The 19,033-nt window shown below is 43.8% G+C and overlaps 2 non-coding genes across 2 annotated transcripts; both read right to left on the bottom strand.

The window, feature by feature from the left end:
• Positions 1-469: 469 nt before the first annotated feature.
• On the bottom strand, positions 470-541 carry trnah-gug (transfer RNA histidin (anticodon GUG)). Its single transcript has one exon. It is a non-coding gene; the product is annotated as a tRNA-His (tRNA).
• A 3,177-nt stretch (positions 542-3,718) lies between these two features.
• trnah-gug (transfer RNA histidin (anticodon GUG)) lies at positions 3,719-3,790 on the bottom strand. The gene has a single exon. It is a non-coding gene; the product is annotated as a tRNA-His (tRNA).
• Positions 3,791-19,033: the final 15,243 nt, after the last annotated feature.

Raw genomic sequence — 19,033 nt, 5'->3', positions numbered from 1 at the left:
TTCCGAAGATAATGTTGTGAACAATCGGGCCGCTGCCCTTCGGAAGGCCAGACCTGCTTTTGCAGCGCTTGTCTGCCTAGCCGTCCCACAGGTCTAAATGCATGGACTGGTTTCAAGGGAGAGATGTACAATAGTGCGAATGGGAGATGGACCTCGAGGAAGAGCGGTGGCGGCAAAGCAGCGTAAAGTTGTAAGTATTGATGGTGATTATTACAGATGTTAAGGCGGCAGTAAAGTGACAACGAAATGGAAGGACTAAAGTAAAGAAGGGTTAGTGATTGTGGAAGGGAGGAAAATGTGAGGGAAGAGGCAGGTTTGAATTGGGGAGCATCAAGCACAGACATCCAACAGTGCGAGGTTTGGATGGAGCAAATTGCTTTTGGTCAGCAAACAAGCATATAAATAAACACGGATTTTAGTGGGCTCTCCAAGTGGGCGTTGAGGAGAAAGGAGAACTGCAAACAGTTATTGCCGTGACTCGGATTCGAACCGAGGTTGCTGCGGCCACAACGCAGAGTACTAACCACTATACGATCACGGCGTCACACACTAGCTGTGGTTACAAACGCGGGCAGCTGCAGCAATGTCACAACCGACACTGCCTCGAAACGATGCATTTTTGCGATGGGACCAACATCAGATCTGTAAAACATTTTGGCAGCAATGTAATACGACACACGCCCCAGGAGCGATTACAGCTTTAATCCACTGCCTTAGACCGTTCGCCCAGGCTGTCCTAAACAGCACATTTCAATTTCGAAACTAACTGAAAGCTGCCTTTCCTGATGACTGCCCGCCCAGCCCATGGTTTTGCATTGCACGTTGGGGGAAATATCAAACGCTGCGGTTCGAAACGGAGTCGACTTTTTCCGCGAAAAGAGTCATATATTCCCCAACGTCATACAAAGGCGAAATGCTGAAGATGCTGGAACCTTGATATATAAAAAGCCACTGCTTGAGCTAATTAGCAGCTTTGACTTTGTCATGAGAAACAGAGTTAATGTTCCAGGTATATGATATTTAGGAAATTAAACAATGACGAAAGGGTTGACTTGTTCAAATCGCATTGTTGCTGTCAGCAATTTCAACCCCAGGTGTCCCATATGACAGGTGAGGATACTCAGCATTATACCAATGAGGAACGCATCCACAGCCTATATATGGTGGGATGCATCGTTACTGTTCCACTGAATCTTTCGAAAAAAAATATTTGATGACACTTGTTTCACCTTCCATCGGACACTGTTGAAAGAAAACTTATAATTCACATTTCCGTCTCTTTGTAAATGAAGATGCAGAGTAACCGGATGTAGGCAGCGAGGAATCTGTGAGGCAAACTGCCACGCAGAAAAGTGTAGAAAATGTGAGGCGCAGAAAGATACACATAGACAGAAATAAGCACACAGGCAGACAATTACATTCGCGCCACATAAGTGCCAGGCAATGACCAACTGCAACAAGTGAGTATCCAACCATCTCCGCTTGTCAGTAAATGGCATTACCATCGCTGAATCCCGAACTATCAACATCTGCCGGGTTACAACTAGCCAGAAACTGAACTAGATCAGCTATATAAGTACTGTGGCTACAGGAGCAGGTCACAAGCTGCTAATTTAACTTCTGAATCCCCAAAGCCTGCCCACCATCCACAAGACAGGAAGGCAGGCACCACCAGTTCCGAAGAAGGGTCACTGACCCGAAACGTTAACTCTGCTTCTCTTTCCACAGATGCTGCCAGACCTGCTGAGTGATTCCAGCATTTCTTGTTTTTGTACCAGTCAGGAGTGTTTTGGAATACCCTCCATTCGTTGGTTGAGTGCAGCTCCAGCAACACTCAAGAAGCTCGACCCCATCCAGGACAAACAACGCGCTTGACTGACACCCCCATGAATCAACTTCAACATTCGCTCCTTCCACCACGGACTCACAGTGGCTGCAGTGCACTTTAAAATCCTGATTGCTTTCATCGAGCCTCTGTTGAGTCACTAGCTCGCTAGCTTAGCTTCCTGCCGCAGTAAGTTAAAGCTATTGAAGCAACTTCGTTCAGCTGATGGACAAGTAAATGCCACTGCCAGGCAGTTTCTGTTTAACAAGGCAATTTAAGACACTTGAAGTTTGAAAAAACTATGACAATGCCTGACTCTTAATTTGCATTTAACTTGCGGAAAGCTTACCGGAATTTACCATGTGGACCAAAGTCCCACCGTCACACGCAGACAAGGTCTTCACTCCGGCGAAGAATTTACTCCGTGCGCCTCTCGCTTGCAGCATGATTATTTGAAAAGACGGTTGAAAGGTACCTATTGAATGAAAACATTTAACCAAATGCAGATCTAGTGTCAGGAAATTAATCCAGATGATGAGGCAATCCTTCCGTTTCCTCGAGATCGATATCGATATTACCCAAATCTTTCCAGAGGAAGCGGGATAAATAAAATGAGCCTTGTGAAGCAGTGCGTTAAATATTAAGCCGACACTTGTGAGGGGGTTCGACGCTCCGCGGGGAAATATGAGCGAATTGCAAATGCAACGCATTAAGGACACGGCCATCACAACTGTGGCTACTTATTCATCAACAATTTAAACTCTGCTATGACAGCAAAACACTGTGGTCACTGGCAGTCCAACTTGCGACAGCAATGTTGGAAATGTTCAGCAAATGAAGCAGCATCGGTGGAGAGAGGAGGGAAGATAACATTTCAGATCAACGACCGTTCACTTTAAAATTAATCCTCACCTCGCTGACTCTGCACTGTGTGTTGAATCTCGGTAACGACTGTTTGGTTGGTTCTCTGATATTCAATTTGCTGCAAATTCCTCAACTCGAAAAGAACTGCAGCGATCCGTGCAATAATCTAAATCCTCTGATATTTAATGGCAATATAACATCAGTATTCTGCAGGATACTGAATGTGAACAGCAGAAATGTGGTGTTCTGCTCCCACAGTGCACAGACCAGCCCCAGTCTTTGTTGCTGCCCGCCGGCTGCTCAAACCTTATCTCTGATTATAAATTGCAACCAGATTCAAGCTAAACGTGCAGGATAGAGATGAATCACCGAGGCAAAGATCAAATATATACAATAGATTACTTACACCAGAGAAATAATCACACAATATCTATTGACCATTAAAATGCAGCATTATATGAAGAAGACAACAAAGACTTTCAGTACTTTTGGCGATCTGTGATCGGTGTTTAGAGGCAAAGAAAGTCCAGGTCATCAGGAAGCATTGAAATTATCAATAGATTCCGAAGATAATGTTGTGAACAATCGGGCCGCTGCCCTTCGGAAGGCCAGACCTGCTTTTGCAGCGCTTGTCTGCCTAGCCGTCCCACAGGTCTAAATGCATGGACTGGTTTCAAGGGAGAGATGCAAATTAGTGCGAATGGGAGATGGACCTCGAGGAAGAGCGGTGGCGGCAAAGCAGCGTAAAGTTGTAAGTATTGATGGTGATTATTATAGATGTTAAGGCGGCAGTAAAGTGACAACGAAATGGAAGGACTAAAGTAAAGTAGTGTTAGTGATTGTGGAAGGGAGGAAAATGTGAGGGAAGAGGCAGGTTTGAATTGGGGAGCATCAAGCACAGACATCCAACAGTGCGAGGTTTGGATGGAGCAAATTGCTTTTGGTCAGCAAACAAGCATATAAATAAACAGGGATTTTAGTGGGCTCTCCAAGTGGGGTCGAGGAGAGAGGAGAACTGCAAACAGTTATTGCCGTGACTCGGATTCGAACCGAGGTTGCTGCGGCCACAACGCAGAGTACTAACCACTATACGATCACGGCGCCACACACTAGCTGTGGTTACGAACGCAGGCAGCTGCAGCAATGTCACAACCGACACTGCCTCGGAACGATGCATTTTTGCGATGGGACCAACATCAGATCTGTAAAAATTTTTGGCAGCAATGTAATACGACACACGCCCCAGGAGCGATTACAGCTTTAATCCACTGCCTTAGACCGTTCGCCCAGGCTGTCCTAAACAGCACATTTCAATTTCGAAACTAACTGAAAGCTGCCTTTCCTGATGACTGCCCGCCCAGCCCATGGTTTTGCATTGCAAGTTGGGGGAAATATCAAACGCTGCGGTTCGATACGGAGTCGACTTTTTCCGCGAAAAGAGTCATATATTCCCCAACGTCATACAAAGGCGAAATGCTGAAGATGCTGGAACCTTGATATATAAAAAGCCACTGCTTGATCTAATTAGCAGCTTTGACTTTGTCATGAGAAACAGAGTTAATGTTCCAGGTATATGATATTTAGGAAATTAAACAATGACGAAAGGGTTGACTTGTTCAAATCGCATTGTTGCTGTCAGCAATTTCAACCCCAGGTGTCCCATATGACAGGTGAGGATACTCAGCATTATACCAATGAGGAACGCATCCACAGCCGAGATATGGTGGGATGCATCGTTCCTGTTCCACTGAATCTTTCGAAAAAAAATATTTGATGACACTTGTTTCACCTTCCATCGGACACTGTTGAAAGAAAACTTATAATTCACATTTCCGTCTCTTTGTAAATTAAGATGCAGAGTAACCGGATGTAGGCAGCGAGGAATCTGTGAGGCAAACTGCCACGCAGAAATGTGTAGAAAATGTGAGGCGCAGAAAGATACACATAGACAGAAATAAGCACACAGGCAGACAATTACATTCGCGCCATACAAGTGCCAGACAATGACCAACTGCAACAAGTGAGTATCCAACCATCTCCGCTTGACATTCAATGGCATTACCATCGCTGAATCCCGAACTATCAACATCTGCGGGGTTGCAACTAGCCAGAAACTGAACTAGATCAGCCATATAAGTACTGTGGCTACAGGAGCAGGTCACAAGCTGCTAACTTAGCTTCTGAATCCCCAAAGCCTGCCCACCATCCACAAGACAGGAAGGAAGGCACCAGTCAGGAGTGTTTTGGAATACCCTCCATTTGTTGGTTGAGTGCAGCTCCAGCAACACTCAAGAAGCTCGACCCCATCCAGGACAAACAACGCGCTTGACTGACACCCCCATGAACCAACTTCAACATTCGCTCCTTCCACCACGGACTCACAGTGGCTGCAGTGCGCTTTAAAATCCTGATTGCTTTGATCGAGCCTTTGTTTAGTCACTCGCTGGTTCGCTTAGCTTCCTGCTGCAGTCAGTTAAAGCTATTGAAGCAACTTCTTTCAGCTGATGGACAAGTAAATGCTACTGCCAGGCAGTTTCCGTTTAACAAGGCAATTTAAGACACTTGAAGTTTGAAAGATCTATGACAATGCCTGACTCTTAATTTGCATTTAATTTGCGGAAAGCTTACCGGAATTTACCATGTGGACCAAAGTCCCACCGTCACACTCAGACTAGGTCTCCACTGGCGAAGACTTCACGCCGTGCGCCTCTCCCTTGCAGCATGACTATTTGAATGGACGGTTGAAAGTTCCCTATTGAATGAAAACATTTAACCAAATGCAGGTCTCGTGTCAGGAACGTAATCCAGATGATGAGGCAATCCTCCCGTTTTCTTGAGATCGATATCGATATTACCCAAATCCTTCTGGAGGGAGCGGGGTAAATAAAATGAGCCTTGTGAAGCAGTGCGTTAAATATTAAGCCGAAGGTTGTGAGGGGCTCGACGCGACCGGGAAAATTCGAGCGAATTGCAAATGCAACGCATTAAGGACTCGGCCATCACAACTGTGGTTACTTATTCATCAACAATTTAAACTCTGCTATGACAGGAAAACACTGTGGCGACTGGCAACGTTTAAAATATTGAGCAAACGAAGCAGCATCGGTGGAGAGAGGAGGGAAGATAACATTTCAGATCAACGACCATTCACTTTAAAATTAATCCTCATCTCGCTGACTCTGCACTCTGTGTTGAATCTCGGAAACGACTGTTTAGTTGGTTCTCTGATATTCAATTTGCTGCAAATTCCTCAATTCGAAAAGAATTGCAGCGATCCGTGCAATAATCTAAATCCTCTGATATCTAATGGCAATATGACATCAGTATTCTGCAGGATACGGAATGTGAACAGCAGAAATGTTGTGGTCTGCTCCCACAGTGCACAGACCCGCCCCGGTCTCTGTTCCTGCCCGCCGGCTGCTCAAACTTTATCTCTGATTACAAATTGCAACCAGATTCAAGCTAAACGTGCAGGATAGAGATTAATCACCGAGGCAAAGATCAAATATATAAAATAGATTACTTACACCAGAGAAATAATCACACAATATCTATTGGCCATTAAAATGCAGCATTATATGAAGAAGCCAACAAAGAGTTAACGGGCACTGACCCGAAACGTTGCCTCTGCTTCTCTTTCCGCAGATGCCGCTAGACCTGCTGAGTGGTTCCAGCATTTCTTGTATATATATATATATTTATATATAATGACTGCTTGAGTTACTCAGCAGGTTTGACTTTGTCATGAGAAATAGAGTTTCCAGGTATATTTCCAGAATGTTCCAGTTATATGACATTTAGGAAATTAGAAAATGACGAAAAGGTTTGACTTGTTAAAATCGCATTGCTGCTGTCAGCAATATGATAGGTGAGGATACTCAGCATTATACCAATGAGGAACGCATCCACAGCCTATCTATGGTGGGATTCATTGTTCCTGTTCCATGAATCTTTCGAATAAAATATTTGCTGACACTTGTTTCACCTTCCATCGGACACTGTTGAAAGAAAACTTACTATTCACATTTCCTTCTCTTTGTAAATTAAGGTGCAGAGTAACCGGATGTCAGCAGCGAGGAATCTGAGAGGAAAAGTGTCGAAAATGTGCAGAAACAGACACACAGACACATAGACAGGCGTAAGCACACAGACAGACACTGACATTCGCACCACACTAGTGCAAGGCAATGACCAACTGCAACAAGTGAGTATCCCACCATCTTCCCATGATATTCAATGGCTTTACCATCGCTGAATTCCCAACTATCAATATCCTCGGGGTTACTATTGACCAGAACTGAACTGGATCAGCCAGATATTACTGTGGCTTCTAGCTGGTTAGCTTTAACATCTGTCATAGGGAATATATCAGAAGCTATTTTGAAAGATTTTTTTCCAGGGCACTTGGAAAATTTAAAGGTAATCAGGTTGAGTCAACATAGTTTTCTCAAAGGCAAATGATGTTGAAACAATTTATTAAAGTTCTTTGAAGAAATAACATCTAATGTAGATAACAGTGACTTGGTATATGCACTGAACTTAGATTCACGGAAGGAATTTGATAAAGTGCCACATGAAAGGTTTTTGCAGAATATAAAAGCTCATGTGGTAGGCGTAATATATTGGCACGGATAGCAGATTGACTAGGTAGCAGGAAATAGGGAGCAGGAATAAACTGATCATTTTCAGTTTGGCAGAATGTAACGGGTGGGGCCTCAACATTTTACAATTTATATAAATGACTTGGATGAAGGGACCGAAAGTATGGTTTCCAAATTTGCTGATGACAAAAATATAGGTAGGAAAGTAAGTTGTGAAGCGCACATAAGGAGGTTACAAAGAGATGTAGGTACGTTAACGGAGTGGGTAAATATCTGGCAAATGGAGTATAACGCAGGAAAATATAAAATTGTCTATTTAGGCAGTAAGATTTTTTTTAAAAAGCATATTCTCTAAATGAGAGATTGCAGATGGATCTCTGTGTCCTAGTGCATGAATCATAAAAGGTTCTTATGTGGGTACTGAAGGTAATTATGGAAAATAATAGAATGCTGTCACCTATTGCAAGTGGAATTGAATACAAGAGTTGGGAGGTTATGCATCAGTTATGCAGGGCATTGTTGAGACCACATCTGGAGTGCTGTGTATAGTAATGCTCTCCTTATTTAATGAAGGACATAAATGCGTTGAAAGCAGTTCAGAGAAGGTTTACTAGACTAATACCCGGTTTGGGCGTGTTGTATTATGGCACAATGTTCTGCAGGCTAGGTTTGTATCTGCTGGAGTTCATAAGGATAAGAGGCGACTTGACATGGAACATGTAAAACCCTGAGTGGTCTTGACAGGGTGGATGTGGAAAGTATGTTTCCTCTTGTAGGTCGCTAATTAACAATAAGGGGTCGCCCAATTAAGACAGATGAGGAGATTCTTCTTTCTCCAGTGAGTCTTCTTTAAAGGGCGATGGAAGCAGAGTTTTGAATATTTTTAAGGCAGAGGTCGATATATTCTTGATAAGCAAAGGGGTGAAAGCTTATCGGGGGTTGGTGGGACTGTGGAGTTGAGGTTACAATCAGATCAGCCATGATTTTATTGAATAGCGAAGCAGGCTCGAGGGACCGAGTGGTCTCCTCCTGCTCCGAATTTCTATGCTCGTATGTTCATTCGATGCTTTGCAGCAAGAGTCCCATGGACCAGAAGTACCTTTTGCCGAGTTGCAGCTAAGAACCTTGAACGATCAGCTGGTGACTGCATTTCGAATGTCAAAGTAATGTCAACATGCCCCTGATTAATGACTGTCACACATGGCAGTCTCTGAGCAATTTCAGTAAGGCAGCATTGTCCTGAAAGCCGGCTTCATATTTGCATGTGTGGACCTGCCAGTCCGCAAATACTGTGATGTAATTCTGCTCCAGCCTCAGCAGTAGTTGGAAAATATTAACATATATTGGAGGCCGTAAGATTACGTACTCTCTGTTTTGCTTCCAAACATGTCTAAGATAGCAGTTTCTGGTAATAAAGGCATTAATGATTTTGACTGGCCTCCCATATTTCACCCTACATAACTTGAGCTTATCCAGAACTCTGGTGCCCATATGTTAACTCACACAAAGCCACCTTCAAAATCATCTCCGTGCTCGTTGCTTCAGTTGGCTCCCGGTCCAGCAATCATCCTTGTTTTCAAATTTCTCTCATGATCTTTCTCCCTATCATTCTAACCTCCCCCAGCCCTCAAACCGTCCAAGGTCACTGCACTCCCTGAACCTTGGCCTCTTCCACAATTCCAGTTTTCTACGTTCCAATATTGTTGCTGACACCTTCAGCTGTCTTAGCCTTAAGCTCCAGAATTCAATGCCGAAGCTCGCAGCTCCTCTAACTGTAGATCCTCCTTCAACGTACTGCTTGCAAACCACCTGTTTAATCAAGGCTTTTGTCACCTGCACTAATGCATCCCTATGTGGTTTTCGTTCATATCTTGTTTGAAAATGACTTTTGTGAAGTGCATTGGGACGCGTTACCACGTTAAATGCCCCATCTAAATATAATTGTTGTATTATTGCATATGTCAAGGAAGTAGCATTGTGAGACCCACGGGCCATACAGTACTCGTGGCAGTGATTCGTTTCCTTGCATCCACTATCATCTTGACGCAAGCTCAGGAGCTAACACTGAGAAATGCATGGCCATACAGTAAAGAAGGAGAGATAAAAACATGAAATGCTGGAATCACTCAGCAGGTCTGGCAGCATCTGTGGAAAGAGAAGCAGAGTCTTCGGTTCCGAAGAAGGGTCACTGACCCGAAACGTTAACTCTGCTTCTCTTTCCACAGATGCTGCCAGACTTGCTGAGTGATTCCAGCATTTCTTGTTTTTATTTCAGATTTCCAGCATCCGCAGTATTTTGCTTTTACAGAAGGAGAGATGTTTTGTTGGACTGGTGAGGCAGTGATTTTGATTGAGGTGCACGCACAACCATCTTGTGATAACGCAGCTCTGGCATCTTTATTACTCTCCATCTCCTTACTCTCTGTGTCATGATTTTTCTCTCTTGCTCACATCGTTTCTCTCTCTCTTTTATATTTCTGTTTTTATTTCTTGTTTTTTTCTCTCACTCACTCTCCCTCCACGGTCCCTCTGTCGCCCATTCATTCACAGACTGTCTGTCTTGACCACTGCTATATGTCTCCTCTTTATGTTTGTCTCTCTCCATCCCTGTCTCTCACTCTCTGCGTTAAGTTCTCACACTACTTCCCTCCGTGATTTCTCGTTGCTCATCTATTCCCTCACTTACCCTCTTTTTCTCTTTTACTCTCTGTCTCTCTGAATGTCGTTCTATGTATTTCGCTATAACTCCCTTCATTTCCCAGTTTGTGTTTCTCTCTATCTCTTCTTCCCTGTTACTCATCTTGTGGTGTGGGAGTGATGCACATTTTGAGAGTATTAGTTCAGTTTGGAGTTCATGGGTCAGTTTAGGGGTGATGAGTTTGGAGTAAGAAGTGAGTTTCGCATTGATAAAACAGTTTGAGTGTAATGTCCAGTCTGGGAGTGATGGGTATGTCTGGGAGAGAATATCAAGTTGCAGTGATGGCTCAGTTTGGGTGTAATGCGTCAGTGTGTGAGGGTGAGTCAGATTGGTATTGACAGGTTAGTTTAAGAGTGGCATGCCAGTTTGGGAGGGACAGATTACGTTGAGCTGATGGAGCAGTTTGAGTTTCATGGTACCTTTTGTGGTGATGAGTCAGCTTGGGAGTTACCAGTCTGTTATGCATATTGGGCTAGTTCGCAAGTAATGGATCCATTCGTGAGTGACGGGACAATTTGGGTTGATGTGTCCGTTTGTTCCAATGGAGAAGTTTGCGTGTGAATCTTCAATTTGGAGTGATGTGTGAGGGTGTGGTTATGGATGCATTTGGAACAGGCCAGTCACTTTAGGGTGATAAATCAGTTTGAGAATGATAGGTAAGCTCTGGAGTGATGGGGAAATTTGAAAGTGCTGGTCAATATGGAGCTGATGGGTTAGTTTGGGGTGATAGGGCACTTTAGGGTGAAGAACAATTTTATATCAGGGGTATTACCTCATTTGGTGATAGAGATCTGAAGATCTCATCTGTTCGATCAGCGGTCAGTTTAGAGGTGAAGGGTCGGTTTGGGGCGATTGGGCAGTTTGGGGTAATGGGTCAGTTTGCAGTAATGGGCAAGTTTGCTTGTGTTAGCACAGTTTGTGGTGAAGTTCATTTTGTGGGTAAGGGTCATTTTGGTGTGAAAGTCAGGTAGGGTGTCAGGTGTCAGGTGTGGCGAATGGCCAGTTTGGATGTGAGGGTTCGGTCTGGAATGAATGGTTTGTTTGAAAAGTGTTGTCATTTTAGGCTGATGGCCAGTTTGTGTGTATATTGTGTCAATTTGGGTTACTGTGCCATCTCAGGGATGATCGTTGATTTTGGGAATGATGTATTAGTTTGAGAGTGAAGGGTAAGTTAGGGTGATGCATCAGTTTGGGGTAATCAGTGTGTTTCGTGTTCATGGGACAGTTTGAGTGTGGCGATCATTCTGAAAGTGAGGTAAGTTGCGGTGATGAAGCAGTTTGCATTTGATGGGTTACGTTGGGAGTGATGGGATAGTTTGTGATCTATGGGTCAGTTTGTGTTAAGGGATCAGTTTACTAGCAATGTGTCAGCTTGCATATTTTGGTTCAGTTTGAGGTGATTGTTCAGTTTCTGGTTATATGCTTATGAGTGGTGAATGTTCAGTTTGGAAGTAACTGCACAGTATGGGAGTAATGGGTCAGTTTAGGAGTAATGGGCCAGTTTGGGAGTGACGGGTCAGTTTGGGAGTGATGAGGAAGTTATAAAGCTGTTCAGTTTTGGGGTAATGGACATTGTTTTCTCTAAATTTTCATTATAATGGGCGGGCTATAAACTCCTCTGGGAACGACATGAACAGCTGATATTTTAAAACTCACTAAACTTCCACGAAGTTGGGAGTGACCTGGTTATTTTTATCTGCAGTACATTGCAGACTGCAGTGTGGCTGCACACGCATGCATCTTAGAGGAATGCAAGAGCAAAATCCTGTCCATGTGGAAAATCTGAGATAAAGAAAGTAAATGCTGGAAATACTTGGCAGGTTTGGCAGAGAAGCGAAACAGAGTTAACATTTCAGGTCGATGCCATAGGGTAGCTGTCATTTTTGTGTGAAGGTCTCACCGGATGGTAGCACTCAGGTGTGGTGAGCGGCAGGTTTGAATGTAAGTGTTGACATATTGCTAAGTGTTTCTACTTGCGTGACGGGAGTGAAGCATCAGTTTGCCAAGATGAGCAAGTTTGTGTGTGTATGTGTTTGGCGGCGAGGTGGGGTGCAGTTTGGGCTCCTGTGTCCTTTTGGAGGTAATGGATCCTTTCCGGGGTGCTGGCTCTTTTTGGAAATGATGCAACAATTTGAGGGTAAGAGTTTAATTTGGGATGATGGGTCAGTTTGCAGAAATCAGTTAGTTTCACATTCATGGCTGAATTTGTTTGTGACGATTAGAAAGGGAGTGATGTTTCAGTTTTTGCTGATATTTCGGTGCAAAGCGGAAAGTCAAGATGATGGAGCCGTTTAAGTGTGACCGACAATTTTGGGAGTTACGTATCAGTTACGGGTAATTGGTAATGTTCGAATTAATGTGCCACTTTGCAAATGATGGGTCGGTATGTGGTGAGAGGTCAGTGTAGTATAACAGTCAATTTTGAGCTGATGTGTCAGTTTGGGATGAGGAACTCCTTTGGGACTTATGGGTTAATTTCGGAGTGACGGGTTATTTTGGAACTGAATCATTAGCTTGTGGCTGATTTGTTATTTAAGTGATGGGCCGGGTTTGGGGTGATGTGCCCATTTGGTCTGATGGGGCAGTTTATTCTAATTGGTCAGTTTGGTGGTGATAGGTGGATTTAAGCTGAAGATCAGTTTGAAGTGCAGGTGTCAGACTCGTGTGAAGGTCATTTTGGAGTTCAGGAGTCTGTTTGAGGTCATGGTTCAGTTTGGAGTGATCAGCCAGTTTGGCAGATTCGTCTCTTTGGGATGTGATGATTTTTCGTTTTAGGGGGGTGGGGGGTAGATGCTGGGTGATGAGTGATGCATCAGTTTGAGAGGAAAAGTCATGTTGTGGTGATGATGTGCGAGAGATCTTTTTTGGATGGCAGGTAATTTTGGGAGTTATGGATCATTATGAGAGTGATGAATCAGTATGGGAGTGATTTGTTAGTTTGAGGTTGCTGATCGGTATGTGGTGATCGATCAGTTTTGGGGCGATGAATCAGTTTGAGAGTTATGGGGCAGTTTGGGAGTGACGGGTCACTTTAGAAGTGAATGGTCAATTAGAAGATGGATCAGTTTGGTGTGAAGTTTCCATTTCGCCCAATAAGCTGCCAGCCAATTGGTAGCACTGTGACTCTAAATGACAAGATTTCTGATTCATGTACACTGCAGAGTTTAAGCACAAAAATCAAAACTGACACTTCAGTGCAGTAGTGAGGGTGTGCTGCTCTGTTGGAAGTGCTGTCTTTTGCCTGAGACATTAAATCATGCACAGGTGATTTAAAAAGCTGTTCAGACACTATTTGTCTGCCCTGGACAGTATTCAGCCCTCAACTAATATCACAAAAAAGATAATCTGGTGATTTTCACATTACTGTTTGTGGGAGTTTACTGTGCAAATTGGTTGTCTTGTTTCCTATTTTACAACACTTCAAAATGTCTTAATTGGCTGTAAAGCCCTTTGAGGAGTTGTGGTCGTGAATAGCTGCATACAAATGAAAGTGTTTCTTTAATGGGGAAATTTTGGGTGGTAGGCATGTTTGGTTGCTTTCGGGCAGTTTGGTCTAAAGATTAGTTATGGGAATCGTAATCAATCTGGTGTGAAAGTCCTTTTGAAGGTTATGGTTCACTTTTGTATGAGGTATAATATTGGCATGAGTGCTCTGTTTCCCTTGATGGGTCAAGTTGTAATGATGAATGACATCCACATTGATGGGTCAGTTTGTGTGTAACGGCATAGGGGTGGTGCCAGAGGACTGGTGAATTGCAAATGAATGGTCAAGCAATTTTGTAAGGACAAATCCAGAGTCCAGCCAGTTAAACCTCAGTGGTGGGAAAGATTTTTGAAATGATAATTTGTTAACCAAATGTCACTTGGACAAGTGCGGATTAATTAAGGAAAACTAGCTAGGATTTCTTAAAGGCAAATTGTGTTGAAATAAATTGATCGATTTCATCTGATGCAATAACAGAGAGGGTTGGCGAGGGTAATACGTTTGACCTGATGCAAATGGACTTCCAAAAGGCACTGCGTGATAGGAAGCAAAGACATGGTGAAAGGCTGCTTCTCAGAATGGATGAAGATATGCAATGGGTATCTCCAGGGAAAGAGGACCACTAATTGTCTTGATATATATTATTGACCTAGACTTGGGCTGTGACGGCCAGTTTGGGACAGATGAATCAGTTTTGAAGGGAAGATCAAGTTGAGGTGTTGGGGCAATTTGGGAGTTATGGGTGAATTAACGGTAAGATATCAGTGTGAGCTGATGGGTCAGTGTGCAAATGATGAGTCAGTTCAAGTGTGAATGTTCAGTTTGGGCTGATGGGTCAGTGTATGATGATGGATGAGTTTGGAAGTGATTGGTCAGGCTGGGAGTGAATGGTCTGTTCGGAGTGATGTGTAAGTTTAAAAGTGCTGGTCAGTTTATGGGTGAAAGATCTGTTTTGGTGAAGGTCAATTTTGGGGTGATCAATAAGTTTGGGGTGACGTTTCAGTTTGGGAGTCTGGGGCCAGTTTGGGTTGAGTGTGCTGTTTGGAGTGATGAATCAGTTTGGAGGACAACCACGTTTTGTGGTGGTAGTTCAGTCTGAGGTGAACATAATTTCGGCGTGAATGTCAGTTAGTATGATAGTAGTCATGTGTGGTCAGACGCCAGTTTGGATGTGAAGGTTTAGTTTTGGATGAATGGTTTCTTTGCGGTGAGTTGGCAGTTTGGGTGAAGGGCCAGTTTGGGGTGATAGGTCAGTTTGCTGCTGATTGGTTAGTTTTTGGCAGACTGGCCAATTCGTTGATTGCTGAGTTTGGTGCAATGTGTCCGTTTGGTCCAATGGGGTGGATTGGGACGATGTGTCAATTTGGTGGTTATAGACCAGTTTTGTGGTGGTTGGTCAGTTTGGCCTGAGTGTCAGTTTGTGGGTGAGTCATCAGTCTGGTATGAAGGTCACTTTGGAGGTTAGGGATCTGTTTGAGGTGCGAGATTAGTTTGGGGTGGTGTTCAGTTTGGAATGATGTGTCAGTTTGAGATGATAGGTCAGTTCAGGATATTTAGTGTGTTCCGCAGTCAGTGTGCGTGTGACTGTCATTTTGGGAGTGATAGGTCAATTCGATAAAATCAGTGAGTTTTGCAGTGATGGGACAGTGTGGGTGTGATGGGAGTTTGGAAGAATTTGATCCATTTTGAAGGCAAGGTCAAGATGCGATGATGAGTCAGTTTGGGTCCAACGAGTCAACTTGGAATAGATGTCAGTTTGAGACTGAGGGGGTCAGTTTGCGGTGAGCGGTACATTTGGTGTGAAGGTCAATTAGGCTGTCAGGGACAGATGTGGAGGGCTAGTTTGGTGTTAAGGGGTCAGTTTCAAATGTGTAGTCTGTTTGGGGTGTTCTGTCAGTTTGTGGTGATGGCCATATTCTACGTACTGTGTCAGTCAGTGTCACTTTGGAGGATGGAACCGTTTGTATGGGGTTGCGTATCTTTTTATTGGGAGTGAAGCACCTGTTTGGAGACGAGGTTTAAGTTTGGGCAATGGTTAATTTTGTGGCAAATGATCGCTCAGTCTGGGTTGAACAGTTTGGGAGGGAAGATCAAGTTACAGTGAAAGGGCTGAATGGATCTGACGGAGTTTTTTGGAGATGAGCTGTCAGTTTGAGAATTATATCTCAGTGAAGAGCGAGGAACCACTTTGAATTGTGGGATCAGTTTACAAGTGATGGGCCATTATGGGTCTGATGGATCAATTTGGGGTGGCTTTCGTCATTCTGTGAGCGACGGTGCAGTTTCAGGGCAATGGAACGGTTTGGGAAGGATGTCTCAGTTTGTTTAATGCCTCAGTTTGGGATGACGGGTCTATTTGTGAGTACACAGTTTGGAATGATCATCCGGTTTAGGGGTGAGGAGTAGGTTTGCGGTGATAGGTCAGTGTAGAATGAAGCATCAATTTGCGTGTGGTGGATCAGTCTGTACGTGATGGATCATTGTGGAGGGATGGGTCAGTTTCGGGTGTTAGGCCAGTTTGTCATAGAGAGTCATAGAATGTTACAGCATAGAAACAGGCCCTTCGGCCCGCCGCATCCATGCTGACCATAATGCCTATCTATACTAACCTCACCTGCCTGCATTAATTCCATATCCCTCTATCCTTTCTCATTCAAGTAACTGTTCAGATGCCTCTTAAATGCTGCTACTGTTCCTGCATCCACTACCTCCTCAGGCAGCTCATTCCAGTTACCCACTATTCTTTGTGTGAAAAATTTACCCCTTTGATCCCCTTTAAATCTCTTCCCTCTCACTTTAAATCTATGCCCACTAGTTTTAGTCAACCACTACCATGGGAAACAGACTCTGGCTATCTACAGTATCTCTGCCTCTCATAATTTTATATACCTCTATCATATCCCCTCTCAGCATCCTTCGCTCCAGGGAAAACAGACCCAGCCTATCCAATCTCTTTTTATAACTCAAGCACTCCAAACCAGGCAACACCCTTGTGAGCCTTTACTGAACCCTCCCAAGCTTAATCACATCTTACCTGCAGTGCGGCGACCAGAACTGCACACAGTACTCCAAATGCGGCCTAACCAACGTTATGTACACCTGTAACATGATGTCCCAACTCTTGTGCTCAATGCTTCGGCCGATGAAGGCAAGCATACCACACGCCTTCTTCACCACCCTGTCTACCTGTGTTGCCACTTTCAGGGAACCATGCACTTGCTCCCCAAGGTCTCTCTGCTCAACAACACTACCCAGGGCCCTGCCATTCATATCATATGTCCTGCCCTGGTTTAACTTCCCAAAATGCATCACTTCACCTTATCTGCGTTAAAATCCATTTGCCACTTCCTTGCCCACTTTCCCAGTTGATCTGGTTTGAAGGTCAGTGTAAAACTGTAATCAATTCTCCTTCAGAAGGTTGATGAACCTCATATGGGTAATTAACTGTGTTTATTAATTTACAATACACATTACGTAGGATTAAGGAGCATTTTAAAGAAGGAAGGAGTGGAAGTGAAGAATAGAGGTTTAAGGAGGAAATTCCAGAGCTTAGGACCTTGAAAGGTGATGGCACGGCCGCCAATAGTGGACAGATTGAAAATGGGATACTCACAAGACCAGAATTGGGGAAACACAAATATCTCAGAACCTTCTGGATATGTAGTAGATTGAAGTGATAGGAAGGGTCAAGTTAATGCAGGGATTTGACAAAAAGGGAAGAGAATTTGAAAATCAAGGCGTGGCTTAACTGGAAGTCAAGAACCCTCAGATAAGCAAACATGAATCTGGACATAAACCAGCTTTGGAGCCTAAGGGATACATAAGCTACGTTCTCCAACTTGATATGGACTCATGAGAAACAGACGGTTGATCATATTGCAACAACAGAACACCAAGGGTACAATGTTACCTTCAAGAATTTGAAACAAAATGTATCAGAAAGTTTTTTTATGAGCGCATGGAAATTATTTGCAAGGTTGAGGATGAAACTATGCTAACATTGAAGACTGAATTGAAGAGGTGAACGAAGCAATATCATATATTACTACCACAGTCTTCTTCTTTGGCCTCCTTTTCTCAAGAGACAATGGGTAAGCGCCTGGAGGTGGTCAGTGGTGTGGGGAGCAGCGCCTGGAATGGCTATAAAGGCCAATTCTAGAGTGACAGGCTCTTCCACAGGTGCTGCAGAAAAATCCGTTTGTCGGGGCTGTTACACAGTTGGCTCTCCCCTTGCGCTTTTGTCTTTTTTCCTGCCAACTGCGAAGTCTCTTCGACTTGCCACACGTTAGCCCCGCCTTTATGACTGCCCGCCAGCTCTGGCAAACGCTGGCAACTGACTCCCACGACTTGTGATCAATGTCACAGGACTTCATGTCGCATTTGCAGACGTCTTTGAAGCGGAGACATGGACGGCCAGTGGGTCTGATACCAGTGGCGAGCTCGCTGTACAATGTGTCTTTGGGGATCCTGCCATCTTCCATGTGGCTCACATGGCCAAGCCATCTCAAGTGCCGCTGACTCAGTAGTGTGTATAAGCTGGGGATGTTGGCCGCCTCGAGGACTACCACAGTAGGTTTACCATAATTCAGCAGTAGAGTTTAATGCCAGGTGTCACGAAATTACGGGCTTGAGAATATTTAAGTAATATGACTTTTCCTTGACAAAAAAGGCACAGAATGTATGATTGCATTGCTGAAATCCGTGACTGCTTTGAAAAAGTTTATTCAACAAAAGTATCCTATGTCATGAACATTTCAAATTTCACATTGAAGGTTGTAAATTAGCAACTTGCGAACAGTGTTGCATCCCAGGCACAACTTTATCAGTAAGAAATCTCAAACGGCCATGCTATCGGTATGTTAGAATAACCAAAAGGGTGGGGGGGGGGGGGGAGGGGAGGTGGTGGTGGTGGTGGTGGTGGTTAGAACTGTTCAGAGCAAAATATATGATTACATAATTGATTTTATTTCTGTTTTGAAAAATTATTGCGAGTTTGTTTATCTGAAAGTTCTTGACTTCCATTGAAGCCGTGCCTTGTTATTCATAATCTCTTCATTGCTTTCAAATCCCTCCATTGCCTCGAACCTCTCTATTGCCTCAATATACTGCTGCCCCAAAACACTCTGAGATATCTTTGTTTCTCCAATTCTGGTCTCTTGAGTATCCCAATTTCAATCGGTCGACCATTGGCGGCCGTGCCATCACTTGTCAAGGTCCTAATCTCTGGAATTTCATCCCTGAACCTTTATTTTTCTTTAGCACTCCTTCCTTCTTTAAGCTGATCCGCCCTCCTACATATTAGATCAAGCTTCTGTCGATCTGCCCCAATATATGCTTATGTGGCTCGATATCAAATTGTGTTTAATTCTGCTTCGGTTAAGTGCCTTGGGGGCAATTTACTATGTTAAAGGCTCTATATAAATACAAGATGTTGATGTACAAAACAAAAACAACTACAGATCAGTGAGCCTGACATCACTAGTGGGGAAAATGCTAGAGTGTATCATAAAGGATGTGATAACAGAACATCTGGAAAGCATAAACGGGACTGGTCAAAGTCA

The sequence above is a fragment of the Heterodontus francisci genome, chromosome 29 (genome assembly GCF_036365525.1).
Source record: "Heterodontus francisci isolate sHetFra1 chromosome 29, sHetFra1.hap1, whole genome shotgun sequence".
Lineage (NCBI taxonomy): Eukaryota > Metazoa > Chordata > Chondrichthyes > Heterodontiformes > Heterodontidae > Heterodontus > Heterodontus francisci.
Note: the sequence above shows the minus strand (reverse complement) of the source record. Positions and strands in the feature narration are given on the sequence as shown.